At 49.3% G+C, this 26,033-nt stretch overlaps 1 protein-coding gene across 16 annotated transcripts in view; it reads left to right on the top strand.

Annotated features, from left to right (window-relative positions):
• Plekha6 (pleckstrin homology domain containing A6) overlaps positions 1 to 26,033 on the top strand; it is a 142,008-nt gene that overhangs the window by 15,132 nt on the left and 100,843 nt on the right. Inside the window, exon 2 of one of the 16 annotated variants that reach the window (XM_070041746.1) lies at positions 18,130 to 18,251. The exons of 14 other annotated variants lie outside the window; for them this stretch is intronic. The gene's annotated coding sequence lies outside the window, so the exon portion shown is untranslated. Of the gene's footprint in view, positions 1 to 2,080; positions 2,315 to 18,129; positions 18,252 to 26,033 lie in introns of those variants that run through there. One more of the 16 variants, XM_070041745.1, reaches the window with a different exon arrangement.

The raw sequence follows: 26,033 nt of genomic DNA on the forward strand, positions 1-26,033 counted from the left end.
AAGGCACTGTACCCCCACTTACTCCTCCACTTAGCTTCTCAGGCCTCCTGAACCCCCAAGTCCCCTAGAAATATTGACATATCTGACTCAGGCTTCCTGAAGAACCCAGGACTTGTCTGCAGCCCTTACCTTCTTCCTGCCAGGGAGGAAACCCGCCCAGCAGGCCTGTCTGTTGGCTGCCTTTTCCAGCTGCCTGAGGATCTTGTGGGATTTGGGCTGGGGTCCCTCTTCCCTTCCCAACTCTCTCCCCATTGCTGTAATCTCTTTGCTCCATCAGCTCCTTGAGGTGGGAGACCTGTGACCCTCCCCCCCGCCCCCCCCCCCCGCCCAGCCCCTCATTTCTGGCTGCTTCAGAGCAGACTCTGCCCCGCCTGTACCAGGCAGCCTTGCCAAGTCCTAGAGAGCCAGGGCAGGTGAGCTGGGCTCCGTCAGCCCTGCCTGGCACCGGGCCCTTGCTTACAACTTCCTGACCCTTCAGCTTTCTCGGAGTCAATGAGGGTCAGCCTAACATCTCAACTAGCTGAGGGAGGGAGCCCCCCCTCCCCTCCAGGCTGCTGGCTGCTAAGTGTCACTTTAGTTTAAGACTCCCAGCTCTGACCTGGCCAGAGGGGTGTGTTCTCTTCAGTACTTCCCCAGGCTCCTGGCTTTACTCCAAGGTATAGTATGTGGTTGGGTGTGGCTCAGACTTCCTCCTGGCCCTCACCCCACCAACTAGGCTCAGCCTGGGTTTCTGGGAGGAAAGTCTGCTCTTGCATTTCCCAGAGTAGGTTCTTTGTAAAGGAAAGGGCTTCTGGAACAAAAAAAAGGCTCATCCTCAGCCCACAGTAAGATGGAGTTGCTGGGACTTGAGTGCAGAGAGGCACTCTGTAGAGTTCAAGCCACTCTGTTAACAGGATAAAAATGACCACATGGCTAGAGCTTTGTAGACACTCTCCATCTAAGTCTGCTTCTTCCAATTTCTTCCTTTTGTTCCAGTTCTGGGATTTGAACTCAGGGCCTGGGCACTGTCCCTGAGGTTTTCTGCTCAAAGCTAGCACTCTACCGCTTGAGCCACAGCTCTACTTCCAGCTTTTTGTGGTTCATTGGAGATAAGAGTCTCAAAGACTTTCCTGCCTGGGCTGGCTTTGAACTACATTCCTCAGTTCTTAGCCTTCTGAGTAGTTGGGATTACAGGCGTGAGCCAGTGATGCCCAGCTCTTGGAATATTTTTCTGCTCACTGTGACCCCAGTTGCTCATGGGATTCTATCTTCGCTTTAGTCTTAAGGGATAGACAACACAGATCGGTAAACCTGCCTGGAAGTTTACGTTCAAGGCCTCCATTTCCTCCTCATCTTCCTGGTTCTGGTTATGAAAACTCAGCATTTCTAGTGTGCTTGTCTGTTGTCACAGAGAATCTCTTTTATCCAGCACCCAAAGAAATGTGAACAGAGAGAAAAATGGGGGTCAGATGGGGGTGAGGGGAGAATCTCTCTGTCTACAGCAGAGCAGGTCCACAAGCCTATGGTTTGAAGTCCTTCTGCCTCTGACAGTCTATGGTACAGAACACAGGTGCTTAAGGTCATTGGAGACCAATTTAGCCTGAGAACTAGGAGCTCCCTGCACCCCACGATGGTCTCCCGCCCTCTGCATGTTGTTTCTTCAGTCATTGTGTGGGGGAGTCTGGCCCTCTTGGGTGGACAGCTCCAGGGCTGGAAGGCAGCCATAGGCAGGCTAGGGTTGGAACCCCCAGCACAGTGCAATCCCCCGCCCCAGGCTGGTTCTGGCTCTCTGCAGTCTCTTGTGGGAGGCTCTTAAAATGCAGTCATGCAGACACTAGTCCTAGCATCCCCTTTGGGGGGCAGCCTCGTCCTGGCTGTAGGAAGCAGAGGCAGGAGGGAGGCTGTGTAGACCACCCTGACCCCTCCCGAGGACGGGCTGCAGGGGTGGTTAGCGGCTTGTCATGGTATGGATGGAGTTAAACCTTTCCAGGGACTATTTACTCCTGATCCTAAGTGACAGCTCGGGGAGGGAGAGTCACGTGGCACTGAAATCCCCACGGAGCCCATGGAGCATGCCCAGCTGCTCCTGCCTGGGAAAGATGCTGGATCCTGCAGTAACCACAACAGCATCCTCTCCCAGCGCCAGGGACCTGCCAGCGGGAGAGATGAGTGATTAGTGCAGATTAGATCTGTGCCCAGCTCTGGGGAAGGGCCCCCCTCAGGCGGGAAGGGGAGAGAAAGACCCAGCCGGCCTGAGCTGGGGGAGGGGAGCCTCGGGGCTCGCAGAGTTCGCGCTGCGCTGTGTGGGATCACCACACCTCCAGACGCCAAGCCGGTGAGTCTGTTTTGATGCCATGCATCTGTGAGGTGGGAGGAGGAAGGTTAGGCCCGGGGCAGGGCTGGCAGGGCTGGCAGCCTCCTGCCCGCCGCCGCCTCCTGTGATGAGCCAGGGCCCAGCGCACTGCGGGACCACTGCCTTCTCAGCCTCAGCCTTGGCAGTGGTACTGGGGGATGGGAGGGTGCTGAGCATGCTAATTAGAGCCCTCTCCGTGCCCCACCCCCTCTAGGAGCCCCAGGAAGGGCTGATGCTGTCAGAATTGGTATTTGCATGGCCTCTTTGGGACTGCCAGCATCTTAGGGTCCAGTGTGAGTGTGTATGGGGGGGGGATGTCCTGGAGCCCAGAGCCAGCCTCACCCCGATTGATTCTCACTCCTGGAGGAAATGAATGCAGAAGGAGGGGAATGCTGGAGGGGCTCAGGGGTCAGGTTCAGGTCAGCCTCCAGGGGCTGGCCTTCCTCAGTGGGAGGGGTCAGAGGGCCTCCTTTTATGGGTCTTGGAAGCAGAGCTCTTGATTCCTAGGGTGGGAATGGGGGTGGGTTGGAGTTTCAGTGGGGAGCTCCTGAGGGCACTGGAGCCTGGTACATGGTCAGGGATGGCAGGGAGCGATGGCCGGGATGGTAGTGTTTGTAATGATAGACCGGACCAAGCCTCACAGAGACCTGGGGCTTCTTGCTGTGTGAGGACTCTGGGGAGGAAGGGAGGCTGGGGAACTAGCCAGGGAGGGTTGGGGTGGAGCAGTGGGGAAAGGGAGAGACAAGGAAGGAGAAGGGGCCATGGATGATGCTCTGAGACGGCAGGCCACAGGCCTGGCGGTGCCAGCCCAGAGCAGCATGGGAGGCATAGAGGGGAGGATGGGTCCTAGCCTAGAGTCAGTGTGGGGAGGGCTGTGGGCTTCAGGACAAGTCCTCCATCTGACAGCTTGGGTGCTGCGCTCCACTGCAGGTCTCCTGCATGCAGTGGCTGGTGGGGGAGATGGGGGGGGCTGTGTGGCATCTCTGCCTGAACTCCTTGCCCCATGGCTGTGGGGCACCGCAGGTGGCTGCTCTCTGTTCCCCAGAGCCTGCAGTCTAGGCCCTGCCAGAGCTAGGGAGGTTTCTGCAGGGCTCGTGCTCTAGGCTGCAGCATCCCCCTCCAGAGCTGTATCTCTACTTGCGCTGGGGCTGAGGGGAAAGGGGGTGGGGCAGGGGTGTGCGGGAAGTGCCCCAGAGACTTGGCAGACAGGGCCTGAGGCTGGGCCGGCTGGAGGAAGGAGGTGGTGGGAGGGGCCCAGGCACCCCGCCTGGCACGGCCACGGGGCTTTCCTTGCCGAAACAAGAGAGTTTCTGTGTCTCTGCACAAGGACGTGGAGTGCTGGGCCGCAGAGATGAATTATTAAAAGCCCTTGCTTTCCCAATCAGCGGCAAGGTGATGGATGTGTTAGCGAGGGTGTGTAATTAATCCTGGCGGGCTGCTGCACAGGCTGGAGACAAAGGGGACTTTTTTTTTTTTTTCTTTTTTCTTTTTGCCAAGTTCAGTTTCTTTTCCCTTTTCCCAGGAAGATGATGGTTGGTGCAGGACCATTACATAGATAATTACTTTCCATGTGCCCTTCCTGGGTGATTGAGCTGTATTCTTCCTGCTCAGAGTAATCGAGTAATTGCTGAGGGAATCAGGGAGCACCAGCCCCGCCCTGGCTCCAGGCTGCCCTCACAGTTCCCTTACTGGGGATCCAGGCTCAGCTTAGGGAGCTGTCTTGGCCCGGGGGTGGCCTGGACTGCGCCCTGCACTGTGGTGAGATGTGAAGTAGATCTGGGCCAGTGGTGGTTCTTTGGATCCGTTTCCTTCCTGCCTTCCTCAGCGGCCTGTTGTGACTGTCTATGAGGTCATTGGCACGATCCTGGCATGTCCACGCAGCCCTTTTGGGCAGGGCAGGGAAGGGCAGGGCAGGGAAGGGCAGGGCAGGAGGAAGGCTGGGCTGGGCTGGACTGGGAAGAGCTTGGCCAGGGCCAGAGCTGCAGGGCCCACTGAGCTCTACAGCTGGGATTAAGGAGATGACTCCACGCAGTTCAAACACTCCCAAGCAAGTAGGTGCTTACGACTCATGCCTGTAATCCTAGCTACTCAGGAGGCTGAGATCTGAGGATCACAATTCAAAGCCAGTCCAGTCACAAAAATCCATGGGATTCTTATTTTTTTGGGGGGGGTGGGGTGGGGTCCAGTCGTGGGGCCTGAACTCTGGGCCTGGGCACTGTCCCTCAGCTCTTCAGCTCAAGGCTAGCGCTCTACCACTTGAGCCACAGCGCCACTTCCAGCTTTTTTTTTTTCTTTTTGCTTATGTGGTGCTGAGGAATCGAACCCAGGGCCTCAGTCATGCAAGGCAAGCGCTCTACCACTGAGCCACCTTCCCAGCCCCAAATCCATGGGATTCTTATCTCTAATTGTAGCCACTGAAAAATGGGAAATGGAACTGTGGTTCAAGTGATAGAGTGCCAGCTTTGAGCACAAAAGCTAAGGGACAGTATCCAGGCCCAAGTTCAAGCCCTCGTCTTAGCACACAGTTTAAAAAAGAGAAAAGAAAATAAAAATGAAAAAATAAACCCTATTCTAAGCAAGAACCAGGTTCACATGGGTTATTAAGAGTAAGTGGGGGCATGCTGAGGACAAACCTCTCTAAGACTCCCATTCAGGGGATGCTCTCTCTGCCCTCTTCCCCAAGGTCCCTCGGAGACCATCTGTTCCATCCACCCTCCCCCCAGCCAGGTGAGCCCTAAGCCAGCCTCCCTTGGGGACTCCATCCTCACAGGCACTTCCTGCACAATACAGAGAAGCAAGCGCTTCTATGTTGATGCACACTCCAGTCTCACCCCTTCTTCCCCTGCCCCCCCCCCCCCCGCCGCTCGCCCCTTTCAGATCTGGAGGTTTAAAGCTTCATATAGCACGACAGCCTCTCTTTCATATGGGAATGAAAATTTTTTTTAATTAGAATATCACGTACTTGAATATGTAGATGTAATGCAGCCTGCACAGCCAGGTCTGTATTGGACATTAAGACCATCAACTTATTTTCCTTTTACAAATAAATACAATATTAATATATTTATTTATAAGGTTCCCCCTTGTATTTTAGGGTTCTCTTCTTAGGATCAATTCCAGAAGGTAAATTATTTTGTTTTTCTAAAAAACCTACTATGAATATAAAAGCATGGTCATTCACATGTAGAATACATGTAAAGAAAATGTAAAGTCAGGGACTTATATCTGTAATCCTAGCTAGCTGTTTACAAGGCTGAGAAGGAGGGGTCCAGTTGGAGGGCCAGCCCCTGCAGAACAGTCCTCGAGACTCAGCTCAGCTGAGGAATCTGGGCCTGGTAGTTTGTAGCTGTCATCCAAGCTATGACAAGAAGCCTAAAGTAGGTAGGGAGCAGTCTACGTATGTGCCCAGGCTGGAAATAAGACCCTATCTCAAAAGTAGCCAGCCTATAAAAAGGCTGAGGATGTGGCTCTGTGGGAGTGTTCTTGCTTAGCTAGCGCAAGGCCCTGAATTCAACCCCCGGTACCTCGAAAAAAAGAGTTTAATCTGGGCACTAGTGGTCTACACCTGTAATCCTAGCTACTCTGGAGGCTGAGATCTGAGGATTGCTGTTCAAAGCCAGCCCAGGCTGAAAAGTCCAGAAGTGGAGCTATGACTCAAAGTGGTAGAGTGCTAGCCTTGAACAAAAGAGCTTAGGGACAGTGACCAGGCCCTGAGTTTGAACCCATGACTGACAAAAAAAATGTGTAAAACTATTCATAATTCTCCCTTTCAAATATTTGGTATATAATAGTAACAGTTTGATAGGTACATCTTTTTATGCATTCATGCACAAACACATGACCAGATTTATATATTTTATTTTATTTTATTTTTCTGAGATAGGGTCTGTTATATACACCAAGGTTGGCCTTGACCTCTTGTTCTGCCTGTCTCTGCCTCTTGAGTGCTGGGATTACAGGCCTATGCCACTTCTAAGCTGTATAAAATTTAAAATATATTAAGTGAATATTCCATATTTGCAATTGTATGTAATATATTCCTTTAAAAACATATGCTCAATCTGGCTTTTCTTTAGTTATCTTTTAAGTACAAAGGGGTTTCAACTCAACCTAGAAGCTTATGAGTACAGTGCATCTTGACAGTGTGACCTCTTCCATTGTCCCCACCCCATCTATCCCAGCCTCACCCATCCACTCAAGTTACCTGGTTCTAATGTTCACATATCAAATATAATGACTGTATTTAGATGGTATTCCATCTGATTTTCTTTTCCTTCTTCCCTCCCACCTTCCCTCCCTTCCTTCCACTTCCTTCCTTCTTTCCTTTTTTTTTTTTTTTTTTTTTTGCCATTCCTGGGGCTTGAACTCAAGTCCTGGGCATTGTCCCTGAGCTTCTTTTGCTCAAGGCTAGTGCTCTACCACTTGGGAAGCAGTGGCACTTCCAGCCTTTTCTGTTTATGTGGTACTGAGGAATGGAACCCAGGGCTTCATGCTTGCTAGACAAGCACTCTACCATTAAGCTACCTTCCCACCCCCCTTCTGTTCTTTGGTGCACTGGTATTGGGGCTTGAACTCAGGGTCTTCAGCTCACTATTGGCTTTTTCACTCAAGGCTGGTCATCAAGAGCACAGTTATAGATTCATGTCAGGTGGAACCTGGGGTCTGCTACTTACATGAAATGACACCGACAGACTTTTTTCTGTAGATCTGCTTCTCGATCTGGAAAAGGGAGATAATGTTAGTATCACGTTTCTTGGAGAGGAAGGTGAAGTCATATATGTAAACTATATAGAACTTGAGAAAAAAAATAAATCATACATTTATGATTTTTTTTGCCAGTCCTGGGCCTTGAAACCCAGAGCCTGGGCACTGACCCTGAGCTTCTTGGGCTTAAGGCTAGCACTCTACCATTTGAACCACAGTGCCACTTCTGGCTTTTTCTGTTTATGGTACTAAGGAAACAAACCCAGGGCTTTGTGCATGCTAGGCAAGCGCTCTACCACTGAGCCACCTTCCCATGATCATTTTTTAATGCTCATACACAGGGCCTCATCACTGTTCCTTAGTAGATCTTTTTCACTCATGATTGGTACTCTCCCATTTGAGCCACACCCCTACTTCAGCTTTTTGCTCATTAATTGGCGATAAGAATCTGTTTTGTCTACCTGGTCTCAGCTTCAGCCTCCTGAGTTGATAAGATTACAGGCATGAGCCACTAATGTCCAACTATAGAAATCTTTCTGAGATTTGCATAAGGAACATAACTCAGAAAATGGCTATCATGGTCTCACTCCCTCCACACCCTCAAGTGTCCTTGTTTGCTCCAGTGATCTTTGATTTTCCTGGTGCTTCATACCAGAAGTGGGCTCACCAGCACCCATTCCCAGGACTGAAACCTCTGCAGGATGGTCCCCTGCTATGTCCTACTTGGTGCAGATGCAAGAAGAAGGACTCCCTGGTGTCCTCTAGCTTGTGGGACACTCCACCTCAGCCCACACCTGTCACACACTGATGCCTGCACATCCTCCCTTGCAAATCCACCCAGAGTGTCTCATTCCCCTGAGCCCTCTTTGCATGTTTACAAAGTAGTCCAAGCTGGCCTGAGCCAATAATTCTGCTTTGTGTGTTAATAGGGGGAAGTTGGCAGAGAGAAGGCTTCCTGTGAATCCTGGTCCAAATGAGTAGCTGTATGACTTAGAGCATGTCACTTTATATCCACGATCCTTTGTTTCCTGGTGTGACAGCTGGGGTTAGTGTCACTACCCACCTGCCTTGTTGATTGCTAGATGAGTCACATGTGTGCAAGTGTGTTGTAAACTGCAAATACTCACACGGATGTCTCTGGTTACTGAACAATGTATATCAGAAGGCAGTGCTTCCGCTCAGAAGCCAGCTGGGTACCCAGGTCGGGCCTGGTGGGAATTGTGTTTAGGGAAGGTGGTATTGAGGGTGATTGTCAAGTCCTCCAGGCCCCCACTTTGTCTCTATAGCGAGTTGGTCCTTACTGTGTAGATTCAGGAAGCGTGGGGGAGGATGCCTAGGCTGCTTTGCTGGCCGCACTGTCTTGTCCAGCTTCAACCGCGTTTTCCTGAAACTGGTTGGGAGGTGGCCTGGAGCTCTTGGAGGAAGTGAGGCCTCTCCCTCCTCAGCTCTGTCCTCATCCAGGGCACTCAAGTACATCTCTGAAGATCTGAGTTCACATGTCTATAGTTGCACATGCCAATTTGCTTTTCATTAGCCTTGTGCTTGCATTTAGCTAGTTCAATTCAACCTGGTCTGGAGTGGTGAGTTCCATTTTTCTGATTTCACTTGGCTCCTGGGTCCTTGTGAGCATCAGCAGAGTTTTCTAGAGGCTGTAGACAAGTCTTTTGGCCTCCTGTGAGACCAAGCTGGTGCTAGAAGAGTTGAGGTGGACAGAGAGGATGGAGGTGGGGCACGGACACCTGCTTTGGTGGGGATACTTGCTGGAATCCCAAGCGAGGCGTAGGATCTAGGTTTCCTCCTGCTCAAATGCCCTTCTTTGGCTCTTCTTTTGTTGTCTCTAAAATAGGAGTAATGAATTGTAGTGTGTACCATGAAATCCTAAGTCGCAAAAATGAAATTTTAAACTCAGTCTGGGAAGGGAGCAGACAGGTGGGCAGATGTGTGTTCTGAAAATGAGACATAAGCTATGTATGTTGGTGGCCAAGAAAGAGGTAGACTCTTCTGGAAGGGACGGGAAAGGATTCCCTTAGGTAGACCTCAACTAGATCTTACTAGCTTCAGAAATCAGTTTAATTTCTCTGGGTCTCAGAGCCAAATGTGGTAATGTGTGCCTGTAATCCTAGCACTTGGAAGGCTGAATCAGGAAGATCTAGAGTTCCAAGTCAGCCAACAAACAGAATAAAACTATTTTAAAAATCCTCTAGGTCTCAGTCTCCTAAGTTATGATGTGAGAATGCTAAAGGCTCCTTCACAGAGGTGAGGAATGAAATGAAATAAATAATATAAAGAAGACATCTGTCCCTGCATGATTGTTTAATTGCTGTTCAAATGTCTTCTTGAGGCCAGGTCACATGGTGGCTTGGTAGGGAAGGACAGGAGGCTCAGGAGGCTGGTCCCTGTCCTTCACCTTAGCTCAGTGACCTTGAACCAGTCTGTTAACTCCTGCATGTCTCCGTTATTGTAATCTGCAGGGAGGTCACAATTGTCTAGGTCAGCTGAGAAGCTTCACATAACGTACCTAGAATTTCCTCAGTGTAGTTAAGTCCTAGAAAATATGAGTTCTTCTGTGAATTATGTATTTCATGGAGAAACAGCACACGTTGCACATTGCAGGTTGATTCCTAGATGTGTTCCAAAAGAGAGGAGGACCAAGTGAGGTGACTGACAGCTAGTGGCTGCAACAGTTAAGGAACTCTGTAGAAGGAATCAGGCCTAGGCCACAGAACCAGGGTTGTCAGTGTGTGTGGTTCGTGCTCCCAGCTGGGGGCAGCTTGCTTCATGGGAAACATAAGTGGGTTGCTGACAGCAGGAACTTAATTCCCTCAGCCATTCAGGCCTCCAAGCCGGCCGGCCGGCCAGGGCTAGGCCTGCCAGCAATACCCCAGCTGCTCTGTAGCCTGTCTGGTCCCCTGACCTTCCTATGCAAGGCAGCCTGGCGGCCATGCTGGGTTGCCATGGTAACTGGCAGCCTCCCAGCTGGGTTGCCTCGGTAACCAGTTGGCTGGTATTTGGAGGGAGGGGGGTGTTGAGCTGGGGAAAGGGGGGTTGATCAGCTTCAGAAGAAACAGAGAAGGACAAGGGTGGGACGAGGAGGAAGACAAATCTCTGATGGCCCCAGCCCAATCTTCTCTCTCCCTCCTGAGATTGGGAGAGCCAAAGAAGAGCAGGTAGGATGGGAGGCTGCCTTGTCTCAGCCTCCATGTGTGTATGTTTCCATGTGTGTTGTCTTGATCATGCAGGATTTGACAGGTTTGATGGGGGTGGTGCTGGAGTTCTCCCAGGAGGTAAGGAAGACATTGGGTCCAGTTGGAAAGCCACGGGCCTTCCAACTGGCCCCTCCCTTGGCCCTCTTAAGAGTTTTCGGTCTAATCCTCTGTAATAGGAAGGGGCTGATGTAGATTGACATACACTCCAGCACTGCTCATGCTGGGTCTTCTTCTTCTCCTTTCTTTTTTTAAATTTTTTAAAAAATTAATTAATTAATTAATTAATTTTATTTTTTGGGTCCAGTCGTGGAGCCTGAACTCTGGGCCTGGGCGCTGTCCCTCAGCTCTTCAGCTCAAGGCTAGCGCTCTACCACTTGAGCCACAGCGCCACTTCCAGCTTTTTTTCTTTTTGCTTATGTGGTGCTGAGGAATTGAATCCAGGGCCTCAGGCATGCAAGGCAAGTGCTCTACCACTGAGCCACCTTCCCTGCCCTTCCTCTTCTCCTTTCATATTGGCTTCGCTCTTGGGTGGATGTTTCTCAGCCCATGACCACTGTGTCAGAGGCAGAATGTGGTCTGATCCTTGCAATCCCTGCTCAGGGCATGATGGGGTGGGGAGGGGGGGTTAGAACTGAGAACCTGGAGATGGCTCTTACCCTGAGATGTTTACCATTGCAAACTGCTGAGGGCAGAAAGCATGCTACACAGGTGAGCATGTCATCAAGGAAATTTGGGAAGTCAGACCCAATTGAAAGGCTTGACTGTACTCAGCAGGAATGTGTCTTTCATCTGCCCAGCAGGGTGTGAGTTGCCCTTACACCAGTTTCCTGACATATTTCAGGAAGCTGTCCCCCCCCCCCCCCCGCCCCTCCCCTCGCTTCTAAATGTAGTCTTGACCCACCAGCTTAATTTCACACCCACTGGTGAGTCACTACATTGAGTTTGAAAAACAAAGCTTTCTCTAACCTTCCAGGTGTTGATTTACCCATTGGATCCTCCCTTCTGTGAGGTGGCTGTGGCTCAGAGGTTGCACCATGTGCTGGAGGTCACGGAGGCAGAAAATCCCGAGTCAAGGCCTGAATGTGTGTGTGTGTGTGTGTGTGTGTGTGTGTGTGTGTGTGTGTGTGTGTGTGTGTGTGTGTGTGTGTGTGTGTGTGTGTGTGTGTGTGTGTGTGTGTGTGTGTGTGTGTGTTGCTCAGGTTCACAGGCTGCCCCTTCATCTGCAGAGTCTGAAGAATCTGCAGATTCCTCATCTGAAGAATCTGAACGATTCTTCTTATAGAGAGAAAAACAGACATCTGAAGACCCAAAGGATAAGCCCTGGTCCCCTCAAAATCAAGAACTGAGAACTGTGTCCATACCTGGTGTGCTTCTGGCCAGGTGTATCAGGGCTGAGGATGGCTGGTCTGAAGCAGTGGGTGTGAGCGTGGAAGTCGGGTAGAACATGAGGAGCTTCACGTGATGCCTCATGGTTCACGTGAGGAACCTTTCCAGACGAGCTTTCTCATTGCTTAGTCAGGTTGGGTATAACTGAGATCAGATTCCATGTCAGAGTCCTGAGGCTGTGCCGACAGGTCTCAGGCCTCTGGGATATGTCTCTAACAGGAGAGCCATAAACTAGTCCCTGGAGGAGCCAGTTTGTCATTGTGTGTTTCCAGGATGACAAAGAGATGCTAGTCAGCAGGAAGTTACAAGTAGGGACAGTTCCACAGGTGGGGTTTACTGGGGTATCTCTGTGCCCAACAGCCAAGGTTACCAGGGCCTAGAGAGGCTGTGGCTCCAGAGTACCCCAGCAGAATGCTGGCCCTGTAAATGCTTTTCATGATAAATATAAGGCCTGGAATAACAAGCAGGAGCATGTTGAGGAATCCACACTACTTTTGTGCTGTGTGAATTTAGCCAATTCTTAGCTTCTTAGGACCCAGATTTCCCTATTGGTGGGGGTCACTCAATAGATGGTGCCTCCCCTCCCTTCCTTAAAGGGACTTTGCCCTTTGCACACAGAAGAATGGGATAGGCATTTATAGCCGTTGGTATGTTTTCTGTGCAGCTGCCCTGCTTGCACCCTGGGAAAGGGTTGGAAAGGAGCAGGAAGCTGTGTTCTTGTCCCAGAATACATGGCTTGAACGGATTACAGGAGGAAAGGTTCATTTTGCTCTGGGTTTCCAAAGTTTCAGTCCATCATGGCAGAGAGGGCGTGGCAGAGCAGAGCAGCTCACATGGCAGTGGCCAGGAAATGGGTGGGGGAGGGTGTCTATGCCAGCAAGCTCTTCCTTTCCCCCTGAGATGCCATCCAGGTCTCCAACTGTGGGATGGTAGATTATGCCAGGTGCATTCAGAGTGGGTCTTCTCCCCTGCAGTAATCCTGTCTGAAGACAGGTACATTGTCCTCACCAATACATTGCCAACTTTGCAGGTGCTTGTCAATTCAATCCAGTTGATGATCAAGAATAGCCCTCACAAATGACAACACTTCTCAATGAGAGCAGGCAGAGATCCCTGTGTGGTTCAGGCCCTTGGTCTGCTATTTCTGACTGTTGGTCCCTTTGTAACTTGTCAGGCATGTGCAGTAGGTAGTGCAAGTGGGGTGTCTATTCTGTCTTCTGCTGGGCAAATAGAGAACCTGGGGAGATGATGTGTTTCCAGTAAGGAGAATGGGTGCTTTAGCTTCACACCAGAGAATGAGAAGGTTGTTCAATGCCTAATGATGAACTAATTCACACTGAAGCTAGATGAGTAATTTATTTGGAGATAAGAGTCTCACAGACTCTCCTGCCTGGGCTTGCTTGGAACAGCGATTCTCATATCTCAGTCTCCTAAGTAGCTAGGATTACAGATGTCCTTCAGGAGACAGGTGGTGTATGTTGCCTGCTCTGGAGCACCAGAACTGGTACGTGTGTTGCTCAAGTGCTTGTACGGACATGTACGGACACCTGCTCTTAGTCTAATCTGTTTTTGTGTATCTAGCACTGGAGCTTGAAGTCAGGACCTCAAGCTCTTGCTTAGCTTCTCAAGTCATGCCTCAAGTTCTGGCTTTTTGCTGATTATTTAGAGGTAAGAGTCTCTTGGATTTGTCTTCCAGGGCTGGCTTTGAAGTATGAACCTTAGATCTCAGCCTCCTAAGTAGCTAGGATTCCAGACAGGGTGCCCATCCTCTTGGTCTAATCTACACAGAGAGAAAGTGATAAGGAGGCAGAGGCCTGGCTTAGAGGCGGCACTGGGGTGGTGGGAGAACCAGAGACCATAATTAGTGTTCTTCCTGCCCACGTGCTCCCTGGGGAAGGGGTCATCTGCTGGTAGCAGCTCCTCTAGCAGCCAGGCCTTCCTTTTACATCAAGGTCCCTCCGGAATGGAGACCTCAAGGTTCTCATGAAGACCCGACTTTGTCATTGGATGGCAGCTGATGGGGTGGGCCTCTTTTTTTTTTTCTGTTCTTCACTGCATACCTTACTGCTCTCCCTTGTGGTCCCTGTGATCCCAGCTCTTCTCTGAGTATTTAGATGGGAGTGTGGGTGGGACTGGAGATGTTGGGTGAGTTGACTGCCCAGTGCCTTTGGTCCCTTGTCATTGAGGTCATGTGACTCAACAGAGAAAGGGAAGTTTGCTCCAATGGCTTTTGTGGCAGGGAGACTTGTCTCCACCCAGGGAAGGGAACAGAATATAGCCTGGGAGAAGAGGGGACAAAGAGGAGTCATGGTTGGCCCTGCTGCCCTGCTCAGGTAGACCTTAGAATGCCACTCTGAAGGATAGGCGCTTCGGATGAGGCTGGACCCAAGTCATCATGCATGTGGGTTCTGAAGGGACAAGATGAAGCTCCTCAAGATCGGGCTCATGGCAGAAGAAGACTTTCTTCTGGAAAACTTCTAGAGGTAGCTCAGCACAGATGGGACCAACCACTGGAGAAAGGAAACTTGCAAGCAGGGACCCAGCCATGCTCAGATATCTTTTGACTTCATTATTAGGAATGTCTGGCTGAGGGTATGGTGGCTCACATCTATAATCCTCGCTACTCAGGATGTAGGGATCAGGAGGATCTTGGTTTGAGGCCAGCCTGGGCCAAAAATAAAAACAAACACACACAACTCTCCCCACCCCCAAGACCTCCATTTTCAACTATTAAAAAAAAGCTGAGTCCCGTAGCATGCTCTTGTCATTTGGGAAGTGTAAATAAGAGGGTTGGGATCCAGGCTGGCTTGGGCATAAACATGGGCACTTATTAAAAAAATAGCTAAAGTAAAAAGTATGGAGCATGGCTCAAGTGGTAAAGTACCTGCCCAGCAAGTGTGAAGTGTGAGGTCCTGAGATCAAACACTAGTACCTAGAAAAGAGAAGAGAAAATCTGATCCAAAGGAAGCAGGAGGTGAATGTGAGCCTTAGACACAGTCTAGACCCCAGAAAGGACTTTGTTGAATCTACACAGAAAGGTATTTAATTGAGCCCAGCATCTTCCAAGTATGATGTCAGAACCAAAGCCAAAACCAACATTTGTACTTTGTAAGGTATTTTTTTTGAAGTGACCTTTAATTGGCTGAAATAGCTAGTTGGAAATAGATGTTACATTCCATAGACATACGTCTTTGTATCTGATATGTTTGTATCTCCAGATGGCAATTAGCATAATGTTTTTGGGAGAGTAGGGAACTGAGGGCCTTGCACTTGCTAGACAGGTGCTCTTCCGCTGAGGCACACCACTAGCCTTCTTCTTTTGCTTGTTTTTCAGGAGTTGGTCTCTCATTTTTTGCCCAGGGCCTACCTTGGACCATGATCCTCTTACCTATGTCTCCCAAATACCTTAGGACCTCAGGCATGCATTATCTTGCCTGCTTGTTAGTTGGGCTGAGGTCTTAGCTAATCTTTGGCCCCTTAAATTTCAGTCTTCTTGATTTTTGATTCCCAAGTACCTGGGGTTACAGTTGTGGTCCACCATTTTTGGCTCCAATAAGTGGTTCTTTTTTTGTTGTTTGTTTGTTTTTGTCGGTTGTTAGGGCTGAACTCTGGGCCTGGCTGCTGTCCCTCAGCTCTTCAGCTCAAGGCTAACACCCTACCACTTGAGCCACAGCACCACTTTCGGCTTTTTTCTGCTTATGTGGTGGTGAGGAATTGAACCCAGGGCCTCATGCATGCGAGGCAAGCACTCTACCATGGAGCCAACTTCCCAGCTCTTAAGTGGTTCTTTTAAAAAGAATATTTTAAAAACCAGTCTTTAGCTGGGAGCTGGTGGCTAATGCCTGTAATCCTAGCTAGTCAAGAGGCTGAGATCTGAGGATTGTTGTTTGAAGTCAGCCCAGGCAGGAAAGTCTGTGAGATACTCTTATCTCCAATTAAGCTCCAAAAAAGCCAGAAGTGGAGCTGTGGCTTACGTGGTAGAGCACTAGCCTTAAGTAAAAACAAACACCCCCCCCTCAAAAAAAAAAACCCCAAACAGTACCCAGGCTCTGAGTTCAAGCCCCATGACTGAAACAACAACAAAAAATTATCTTTATTTGTCCCAAGGAGTTTCTTTTAAAAATTTTTTTTATCATCTTTAGGAATTTGTACAAAGAGGTTTCGGTTCAACAAATCAGTTTATAAGTGCAGTGCATCTTAATTGGCGCCACCCCTTCCGTCATTCTCCTCCATCTCCACTAACACCTACCTGTTCCCTCAAGTTACCCAGTTCCACATTCACATTAAGTGGTTCTTCAAGTACTTTCCTCCACCGTCCCTAGGCTTAGGAATGGCACGATGAGGAGACTCTTGATCCGAACCTGTCTTCAGCCATATCTTTTCCTGGGCTGAGATTTTGGGTAATTCTTCATCTTCTGGCTCAGGGCCAGGACTGATAAGTTCCTGTCATTGCTGAAGCATTTGCAGGCTGGAGCTGGATCACATCTTGTTCATCCTTTGTCCTTCCTCCTATAAAGGTTGCTTTGTCCCGCTCTCCTGGGCTCCTTCCTAAGAATATAAATAAGTCACCATTGCACAAGAGGCTCTGGTTAGGAAGCAAAGATCCTTTTCATATCTCTCATAATTGGCCCTACATGTCTGTAATATTTCTAGGAGAAGGAGCAAGCTATTTTCAGTCAGCTTAGGGGAGCTGTGACTCCCACAGGCACCTCCTGAGGTAACAGGTCAGGGAAAGAAGGAGGTGTCAGTAGCAGCTCCTTTGCATATTCCCCATAATCTTCCTTTGGCTCAGTTTATAGACATCCTGGCCAAATTTAAGTCTGGCCATTGTTGTCATTTTTCTTTCCCTCACACCAGAGTCAGTGGACAAGTTGGAACTACAGGAAGCTTATTAAGAAGCACTGGGCTCCAAATGTCAGAGTCTATTCTTTTTCATATAGACCAAGACAGGAAAGGAATTTAGAGTCTCAGCCTTGCAAGTCATCTTTCATTTGGTTCAACCTACCTGCTAAGGGGCCATGTCTCCTTTTGAGTGTTCCGAACATGTGACAGCCCAGCTACTTGAGCATTCTTAGAGACCAGGACATGGCCCTGCAAAAGTGCTTTCCTGTTGTTGTCCTTCCCTGATGCTGACCTTGAATTTTCCTCTTCCTGAAATAGTCAGTCCTAGCTGTGCTTTCCTGGGTTCCCTAGTTTATCTTATCTTTTTTTTGGGGGGGGGGTCTGGTCGTGAGGCCTGAACTCTGGGCCTGGGCACTGTCCCTCAGCTCTTCAGCTCAAGGCTAGCACTCTACCACTTGAGCCACAGCACCACTTCTGGCTTTTTTCTTTTTGCTTATGTGGTGCTGAGGAATTGAACCCAGGGCCTCATGCATGCAAGGCAAGCACTCTACCACTAAGCCACCTTCCCAGCCCTAGTTTATCTTTTCTTTTCTTTTCTTTTTTTCTTTTTTCTTTTTTTTTGGTTGGTTGTGGGGCTTGAACTCTGGACCTGGGCGCTGTCCCTGAACTCTTTAGCTCAATGCTAGTGCTCTAGCATTTGAGCCACAACACCACTTCTGGTTTTCTGGTGGTTAATTGAAGAGTCTCACAGATATTCCTGCCCGGGTTGGCTTTGAACCTCAATCCTCAAAATTTAGCTTCCTGAGTAGCTAGGATTATGGCGTGAGCCACCGGCACCTGGCTTATCTTCTTCTTCTTTTTGTTTTTGGTTGGTTGGTCATGGGGCCTGAGCTCTGGGCCTGGACCCTGTCCCTCAGCTCTTCGCCTCAAAGCTAGCACTCTACCACTTGAGCCACAGTGCCACTTCTGGCTTTTTCTGCTTATGTGGTGCTGAGGAATGGAACCCAGGGCTTCAGCATGCAAGGCAAGCACTCTATCCCTGAACTACCTTCCCAGCCCATTATCATTGTTTTAAAGGGGCAGACAAGTATTCAGAGATCATTTGACACAGTGGGGATACAGGCTCTGACCTCTGCTGCAATTGTACCTGGCTCCATGCTTGCTACCTCTGTAACCCTAGTTATATCCTTGACCTCATGTAGCCTCGACTCATCTGTAAAATGGAGGTGATAATGGTGTCTACCTCATAGAGTTGTTGAGTGAATGAATGAATACATGTGAAAAGCCTGGGGCAGTTATGGACAGCTCAGTATATGGTAGAGCTTTTTTTTTTGGTAGTAATACTGAGGCTTGAACTCAGCACCTGGGCGCTGTCCATTGGCCTTTTGCTTAAGACTATCAACTTGAGCCACAGCTCTACTTCCAGCTATTTGGTGGTTAATTGGAGATGACAGGTGTGAACCCACCAGCACCTGGCTCCAGTAGCTTTTAATCTTCTCCTAAATTACTCTAGAACTGAACACAGTGCTCCAGATGCAGTCTTGGTACTCCCTGCTGCCTTTCATCTTGATATATTTTTAGTATATCAGACAAAGTTTGCAAGTGAATGCTGTTTAAACAGAGCTCCTGGGCTTGAACCTTCATATTGTTTTCCCACAGAGAGCCGATAGGCCCAGATCTCCCTAGCCCACAAAGAGGGAACGTCAGTGTTGTCGGAGGACACCCACAACCTCCCTTCATGTCGGTCCCCAACCCAGGAACTGTGAGCCACACGGAACTGGGTAAAGCCCCCTCCCCTTCCCACACCTCTCCTCTGTGGTTCCTCTATTTTTTCCTTTGTTCACTCAGTGCATTTGCTTCTTGAGTGAGCTGAGCTGGACTGTTAGGACCTTCCATGCTGGCCCTTCCACTTCTCAAAGTTTCTAGGCTATTTGGGAAGACACACAGGTGATGGGAGCATATTGAGAATGCCAGGGTTCACAGCAAGATGTCATTGTTTTGGGAGAAGATACTGTGCTTTGTACCTGCTAAGCTAGTACGGTACCTCTTGAACCACACTCGCAGCCCTTTCTTCTTTAGTTATTTTTCACAAAAGAGCTCATATTTTTTGCCTGGGCCATCCATGGATGATGATAACCTTCTTATCTCCATCTTCCAAGTAGCTGGGAATACAGATGTATACCACCTCAGCTTGCTTGTTCTTTGAGGTAGGGTCTCACTAACTTAACCCTCAATTTGATTCTCCTGTCTCCACTGGGACCACACGATTATTATTATTAATATTATTATGCATACCATACTACTAACATCTAGACCTTAAGGCATTCTAAATCCTGACTTAGCAGCATTAGGAGATAGTTAGAAATTCAGATTTCCAGACTTCACTGGACCTACTGAATCAGAATATTTGTTTCAATGTTTCCCTCAGATCTCAGCCTCCTGAGTAGCTAGGATTATAGGCATGAGCCACTGGCCCTTGGCAAAATATCTTACATTTTTATGTTGGTTTTTCCATTTCTGATCTATTTCATTTGTTAAAATGTTTGGCTATTATTTCAGTAATCTGGATTAATTCAGAATCCTGACTCTACCCTAAGTCTGTTAGCCATCCCCCTCAGCTTTGTTGGGAGCAAATCTGAATGCCTGCACTAGGAGAGAAGCTGGGGTGCTTAATATCATTGATTTACTTCTCTGCTGCCTTCTCTGCACCAAGGCATTGGCTTTTGAGGCCTGTGACATGAATTTCTTTTGTTTTGTTTTGTTTAATCAGTCATGGGGCCTGAACTCAGGGCCTGGGCACCGTCCCTGAGCTTCTTTTGCTCAAGGCTAGCACTCTACCACTTGAGCCACAGCGCCACTTTGGCCTTTTCTGTTTATGTGGTACTGAGGAATGGAACCCAGGGCTTCATGCATGCTAGGCAAGCTCTCTACCACTAAGCCACATCCCCAGCCAACATGAACTTCTTTCCTGTGTTTCTGAGCTTGCTATTTAAGGAAGAGCCACAGGCCCCTGTAAGTCAGGTTCAGAACAAGTCAAGATGGCTCCCTGTCCTTGCCCTCTGCCTTTCTCCTGTAGCTCAGGCAGCAGCCACTCTGAGGGCTCCTTGGGCCTTCTTTCCCTCCACAGCCTCCCATGAACACATGAGAACCCTCTTTGGCATGGGGGCAGGCACTTACTTGTCTGCTTGGCTTATTTGATGGTAGACTGTTTCTGCCCTGGGGCTCAGGATGTCTCCTTGAGCATCCTTTCCTGCCTCCGGGGTAGGAGTGTGCCCAGGCCAGGTTATCGTCTTATCTGCTTCCTCCCGCAGATGCTGCCGGGTACCAGGGTGTCTCTGCAGTGGGCTTGTTAGTTAATTGGCGCTTCAGCTGGCTGATTGACTCTAATGCGGTGAACATTTATTTACCCCAGCAGCCGCCTCTCAGACAGCCGTTAATTGCAGGCACGAGAGAGACAATAATTATGGGATAATGGGTGGCTTTTGTGTGAGTCCTTCTCTTTACACTGTGTCAGCAAACAGGGTGGGTTTGTTTTCTAACATTCAGATCCCCCTGCTGGTGAGAAACGGCTGCCCCACCTCCCCATGCCCGTCACCCCTGCCTGCTGCCCCTCTCTTCCCTTCCTGCCTTGGCCCTGTCCTCTTTCTCTCTCCAAGCTGTATTCTCTGAATTGGAACTTTTAATCAACTTTGTCTGACAAGAGAGTAACTATAAAGCATATGGCTGACTATTCTGTTTCTCTCTGATCTCTGTTCATGTTTTCATATTCTTGTGATTAGTGTGTAGCTGTTGTCCTGTAATACATTTCTTTTGTGTGGTATTACGTTATACCAAACACTCCAGGTATGACAGCAGTCTATAAATTTGTCATCTTAAATAGCTCTAAATAATTCTATCCTGTTTTTGCATTACTGGAGTGCTCTTATTACCAAGAATTTGGGTTGTTTCCAATTTGTTGCTGTTATGAATAATGGCTCCATCCTAAACATCTTTATACATGCTGATTTTTCCCTAGTTATTTCCCCAGGGTAGGGAATTGAATTATGAGTTGTATTGATCTGACTTTATGTTGGGAAGAGCTGGAGGGAGTAGAGAGCTGGCAGTACTGGGAGGTTTGCTGAATCCCTTCCCTTCTCCCTGTTTCCACGTTTTTATCATGGTCTCTTGCACCTGCTTCTCTGCTCTTGGAACAGTAATGTATTATTGCCTGTCTGAGTTCTCTGGGTAGGTGGGTACTTCTCATTCAGGTCATCTCCTATGCCCTCACCGGCTGCACAGCCAAGATGGTCCTCAGGTGGCTGGCTAGGCATGCTGGCTGGCTGTCACCTGGGAGCCTGGGCTTGTCAGTCTGAGCACCTTTAGATGATTTGGGCTCCCTAAGATAGTTGTATTGGTTCTGAGAGGGAGTGTCTCAGGGGAGAGCATTCTGCTCCATGATATAGCCCTTGCATAGCACATGTGAGGCCTTGGGTTCCATCCTCAGCAGTGCAAAACACACACCAAAACAAACCATTAGCCAGGAACTGGTAGCTCATGCCTACAATCCTAGCTACTCAGGAGGCTGAGATCCGAGGATTGAGGTTCAAAGTCATCCTGGGTAGAAAACTCTGGGAGACTCTTTTCTCCAATGAACCAAAAAGATACAACAAAATAAAGTGGAGGTGTGGCTTGAGTGGCAGAGCACCAGTCTTGAGCAGAAAAAAACAAGCAAGAGCTTGAGACCCTGAGTTCAAGCCTCAGTACTGGCATAGACACAAAACAAAAACAAAAACAGAAATTTCAAAAACAAATTTCAAAACATCCACAAGGAAACATCAAGGCTTCTTAGGTCCTTTTGCCTGAGAATCTCATAGCACCTATTCCATTGTTCATCACACACACACACACACACACACACACACACACACACACACACACACACACACACACACACACACACACACACACACACACACACACACACACACACACACACACACACACACACACACACGATGCAAAAGGAACAGCAAAATTTGCAGCCATCTCCCATCCTCCACTAGAATGGAGAAAGAAAGCCTGCTTTGATGATTGGTAGCCTAGGAATCCTCCCAGAGTGTGCTTAGAATAGGCCATGGGGAAGCCCCACCCCCTCACCTCTGCTCTGCCCCCTCCTGCCTGCCCAGCTTCTCAGAATCCTGCCCAGAATCTCAGAAGTCACATGAATGTTCCTCAGTTCCTCCCTTGCCTACCCACAAGCCCCAGCCCTCCACATGCCTCCCTCCTCCTTCGTCCCTCCTCCCTCCCTTTCTAGGTTCCCAGGGCTCTGAGTCTTGATCTGCCAGTGTTTCTACCAGCAATGCCAGTATTCAGTTATTCCTAGGTTTAGCTTGCCTGGTTGTCTTCTCCCGAAGGCAAGGACTCTGCCACCATCTTGTTTATCTCCAGACTCTACCCTGAAGGCCTAGAAAAACAGTGCCTGGCATAGAAAAAGAGTTTTTGCAACTTCCATTTTTTCTCCCCTTTCCCAAACACTTGACATTCTGTTGTGGAGTGAATTTGAGTGAGTTATCTTCATGAATTGGGGGGGGGGTGAGAACTAACATTTACTAAACACTCGGAGTGCGTGCTGCAGGGAGCACCGCACCATTGTCTTCGTTCTTCCTACAGTGGGATTTCAGCAGCAGGGTTGCTGTTTTAGTTCTCTCCCATGCGCGAACACGAGGTGCCCTTGTTGGGTCACACAGACAGCCACTGAGGCATCTGGGGACACCAGGCACATCTTTCCTGTACAGTTCCCCATCTCCAAAGTGGAGAGGGCGATGCTTACCTTGTGGAGGTGCTTCGATGAAACGAAATAAACAGGCAGAATGTCCAAGCAGGGCAGGGCCTCAAGGAGCTTCACCCCACGCGGCCTGTCTTGCTATATGGTATCTTGTTCTTAGGGCCCTCGCGCATGCGCTTCCCCTTGCAGTGATGATAGGTAGCAATGTTGTCTGTGGTCGTGCCTCCTTAATATTCTAGGTGTGTGTGATTTTCAGCAGTAAGTGTAACTGCTCTGGTGCGTGCTTCTCAACTTTTATGCTCAAGCCCTGAAGCTTTGAGTGTGCAGGATAGAGTGGAGGGGGGATCTGTGTCCCCTGGAGGCCTCCAGAGGCAGACCTCTCATCTCTGTAATCACAGAGCAGTCCCAGTGCTCTGTAACATCCTGCCCTCCCCTAGAGCAGCTGAGCCTGGGGAATCTACCTTCTCTTTCTGAATTAATTACCTTTGCATGCATATGTGCGCGCGCGCACATGTGTGTGTGTGTGTGTGTGTGTGTGTGTGTGTGTGTGCGTGCGTGCGCGTGTGTGTGTGAATACTGGGGCTTGATCACAGGGCTTTATACTCTGGCAGCTGATACTCTCCTTGAGCCATGCCTCCAGTCCAGCATTTTTTCTGATTAATTGGAGAATTGTCTCTCAGACTTTTCTGCCAAGGCTGGCTTTGAACTTCAGACCTCAGATCTCAGTCTTCTGAGTCACCAGTATCCAGCTTGTTTGCTACTTTAAAATGAATCCCAATGCTGGGCTCTGGTGGCTCATGCCTGTACTCACAGCTACTCAGGAGGATGAGGTCTGAGGATTGTGGTTTGAAGCTGGAAGTGGCACTGTGGTTCGACTGGTAGAGTGCTAGCTTTGAGCAAAAAAGAAGCTCTCAGGGACAGTGCCCAGGCCCTGAGTTCAAGCTCCAGGACTGGCACAGACACAAAAACTCAAATCCCAACAAGAGCTTATTATTTGTCTCCCTCACCCCTGCAGGAGCCAGTGCTCTTGTCACCTCTCAGTTGTTTTCATTTTCCATCTTCTTCTGTCCTGAAGCACCCAGAAACCCCATTCTGAGTGGTTGTGTGTCTGTCTCTCACTGGCTGAGCCAGAATTGGGGTGAGCAGAGGCAGGGCTGCTATTGGAGGGGCTTCCTTGGTAGGGCTCGGGGGAGTCGACATCTATCTCTAATGCTTCCTGATACCTCCCCTCTTAGGCCTTTGGGTCTGGAGAGATTGTCTGAGGACGTAGGAGCATTTGGTCTGGTTTTCTGTCCCTTCCCTCCCAAGCTCAGTCCTTCCCCAACTTGCCAGCTTGGCTGCTGATCTATGGCACCCAGGGGCCAGCATCACCAAAGACAGAGGAAGTTGGAGTATTTTTTTTTCTTAACTCTTCTTCTACTCTTCCCTCTAAATATCCAGGCGGAAAAATCCTTGCGTCTGGGGGGAGGCACATTTTCTCCAGGTTCCTTTGTCTTATCTTTCTAGTGCTGCCTTTTTCCAGTGCAGGTCTGCTGGTCCTTGGCTTGAGCCATAGGGCTCCTGAAGGTGAGGATGTAGCTTGTTCTTCTTGAGCCAAACCCTTCACTTCACTGTGGGAGTCTTGGTGGGCCACTCTCTTCAGCACTCTGGTCCGGCCCTTGTTAGGAGACTTGTATTAGGTAGTTGGGGTCATTGACCTAGATGCCTGGAGTTTGACAAACCTTCAAAACAGAAACACATTTCCTGCATGCCTAGACATTTTCCCACAAGCACATGGGCCAGTAAGCTATGGAGGGGGAGCATAGAAATGGATGCTAGCTGGCCTATTACATGATGACTGTGTACTGTGTCCCCAGTACTCAGGCAGAGGGTCCCATCATCCGCTGGGCAATGGGACAGAGAGGACAGGACTCCAGCAAGGTGCTAGATTATATTTAATTTGTCTTCTGAAGGCAGCATCACGGATGGAGGAGATAGGCTGGCAGTGGATGGTAATGATCACATGAGCCAGTTCAGGGGCTCAGCAGGTGGAACCTGTCTCAGAGTAAAGGAAGATGGTGATGGTCAGGACAAAGGGTGAGAGGTGGAGCACTAGGTGCAGGACATTAGAAGGACCCTCTTAACACGAGAGAAGTTTCCATCAAGCCACTCGTGTAGGGGCTTTTGTCTTAGAATGCCCTAAAGGCTCCCTTGAAGGTGACTGAACAGAATTGTTTGCTGGCTGTTAAAGTAGTGGAGAGAAGGTGTCAGGGGAGTGGCGGATCAGAGCTGTGGGGCGTAACATAAAGGCACAGGTGTGCCCTGCCCTTGCCTCCTGGTCCTGCCTCCACCTGTTCAGCGCAGACAATCTGCAGTCCCCTAGGGCTTGGCACCTACCATCCAGAGAGACAGAGGAGGAGGATTCTTTCTCCTAGGGTCACTTTTTATTTCTGCTGGTGAATCCAGTGCAGTTTCCCTAGCACTGCCAGCCCTGGAGCTGAGAACTATGTGGTAGTCCCCCAACTCTTCCCTTGCCTTTACCCAGTTACTCTGACCAAGAGCAGAGTGGCTTAACTGTACTCTGCAGCTGAAAGTGAGGCTCCCCCTTCAGATTCCAGTCCTGAAGTACGGTCTCCCTCCTGCTGCCCCACCTCCAGAAGGACTTTTTTTTTAAACTGGTGTTGAGATTTGAACACTTGGTCTTGCATTCACTTGACTCATGGTCAGTGACCTACCACTTGAGTCATGCCTCCAACACTATTTTTGCCAGGGCTGGGGCTTGAACTCAGGGCCTAGGCACACTATTCCTGAGGGGTTTTTTTAAATCTTTTTTTTTTTTTTTGTCAGTTGTGGGGCCTGAACTCTGGACCTGGGCGCTATCCCTCAGCTCTTCAGCTCAAGGCGAGCGCTCTACCACTTGAACCACAGCGCCACTTTTGGCATTTTCTGTTTATCTGGTACTGAGGAATCGAACCCAGGGCTTTGTGCATACTAGGCAAGCACTCTACCACTAAGCCACCTTCCTAGCCTCTCCAACATTTTTATACTAATTAATTAATGTATTTATTTATTGTGCCAGTACTGGAGCTCGAACTCAGGGCTGCAGGTCCCTGAACATGGTTAGCCCAGAAATAGACTATCTCTGAGTGGCCCCCAGGGGGAGCCATCCTCAGAGCAGCTGGAGAGCAGGCCCTGGAGGCTCCTCTGAGAGAAAAGGTTTACCTTGCAGGCTGGACCCTGGACAGTTCAGGGTTGTGAGAGCTGGGCTTACCTGGAGTGAAGACTCAGTTTTCCATTCTAGCTTTAGTCCTCTCCTAAAGATGTGTAGTTTCTGGTCTTTGGGCCTCCTCTCAGGGCCTCGCCTGTTTATACCAGCTGAGGAGGAGGGATGATATTCTGGGGCTTCCTCCTTTGGGTTATGTGTAACTGCAATGAAAAATAGCCTACGCATATAAAGAGCTGTACGGACGTCAGAGCGTATTATTAATATGGCTATTGGTGGGGGCAGAGAACTTTTGGAGTCTGGGTTTGAGTGCTGATTCCACAGGGAAGTTCTTGGAGCCCACAGCTTTCCTTCTTGGGGAAGTGGAGAAGGAGCCGTTAGGGTGTGGCCTACACGCTCCTCCCTGCCACCCCCTTTGGGCCAAACCCTGAAGAGTTAGAGAAAGCCAGTCAATCCAGATATACAAATCCCAGGATCCTCAGGGTCAGACCACCCTTCCTCTGCCCCTGTTCTGTTCCCCCCACCCCTGTTCCTCACTCTGCTTACCTGGCCATTTTTCATTTCCCTCCAGGGGCCTCTGGCTTTCTTGGGCAGGAT

Source organism: Dipodomys merriami, unplaced genomic scaffold, assembly GCF_024711535.1.
Source record: "Dipodomys merriami isolate MVZ:Mamm:240054 unplaced genomic scaffold, mDipMer1.0.p SCAF_31, whole genome shotgun sequence".
In the NCBI taxonomy this organism is placed as follows: Eukaryota; Metazoa; Chordata; class Mammalia; order Rodentia; family Heteromyidae; genus Dipodomys; species Dipodomys merriami.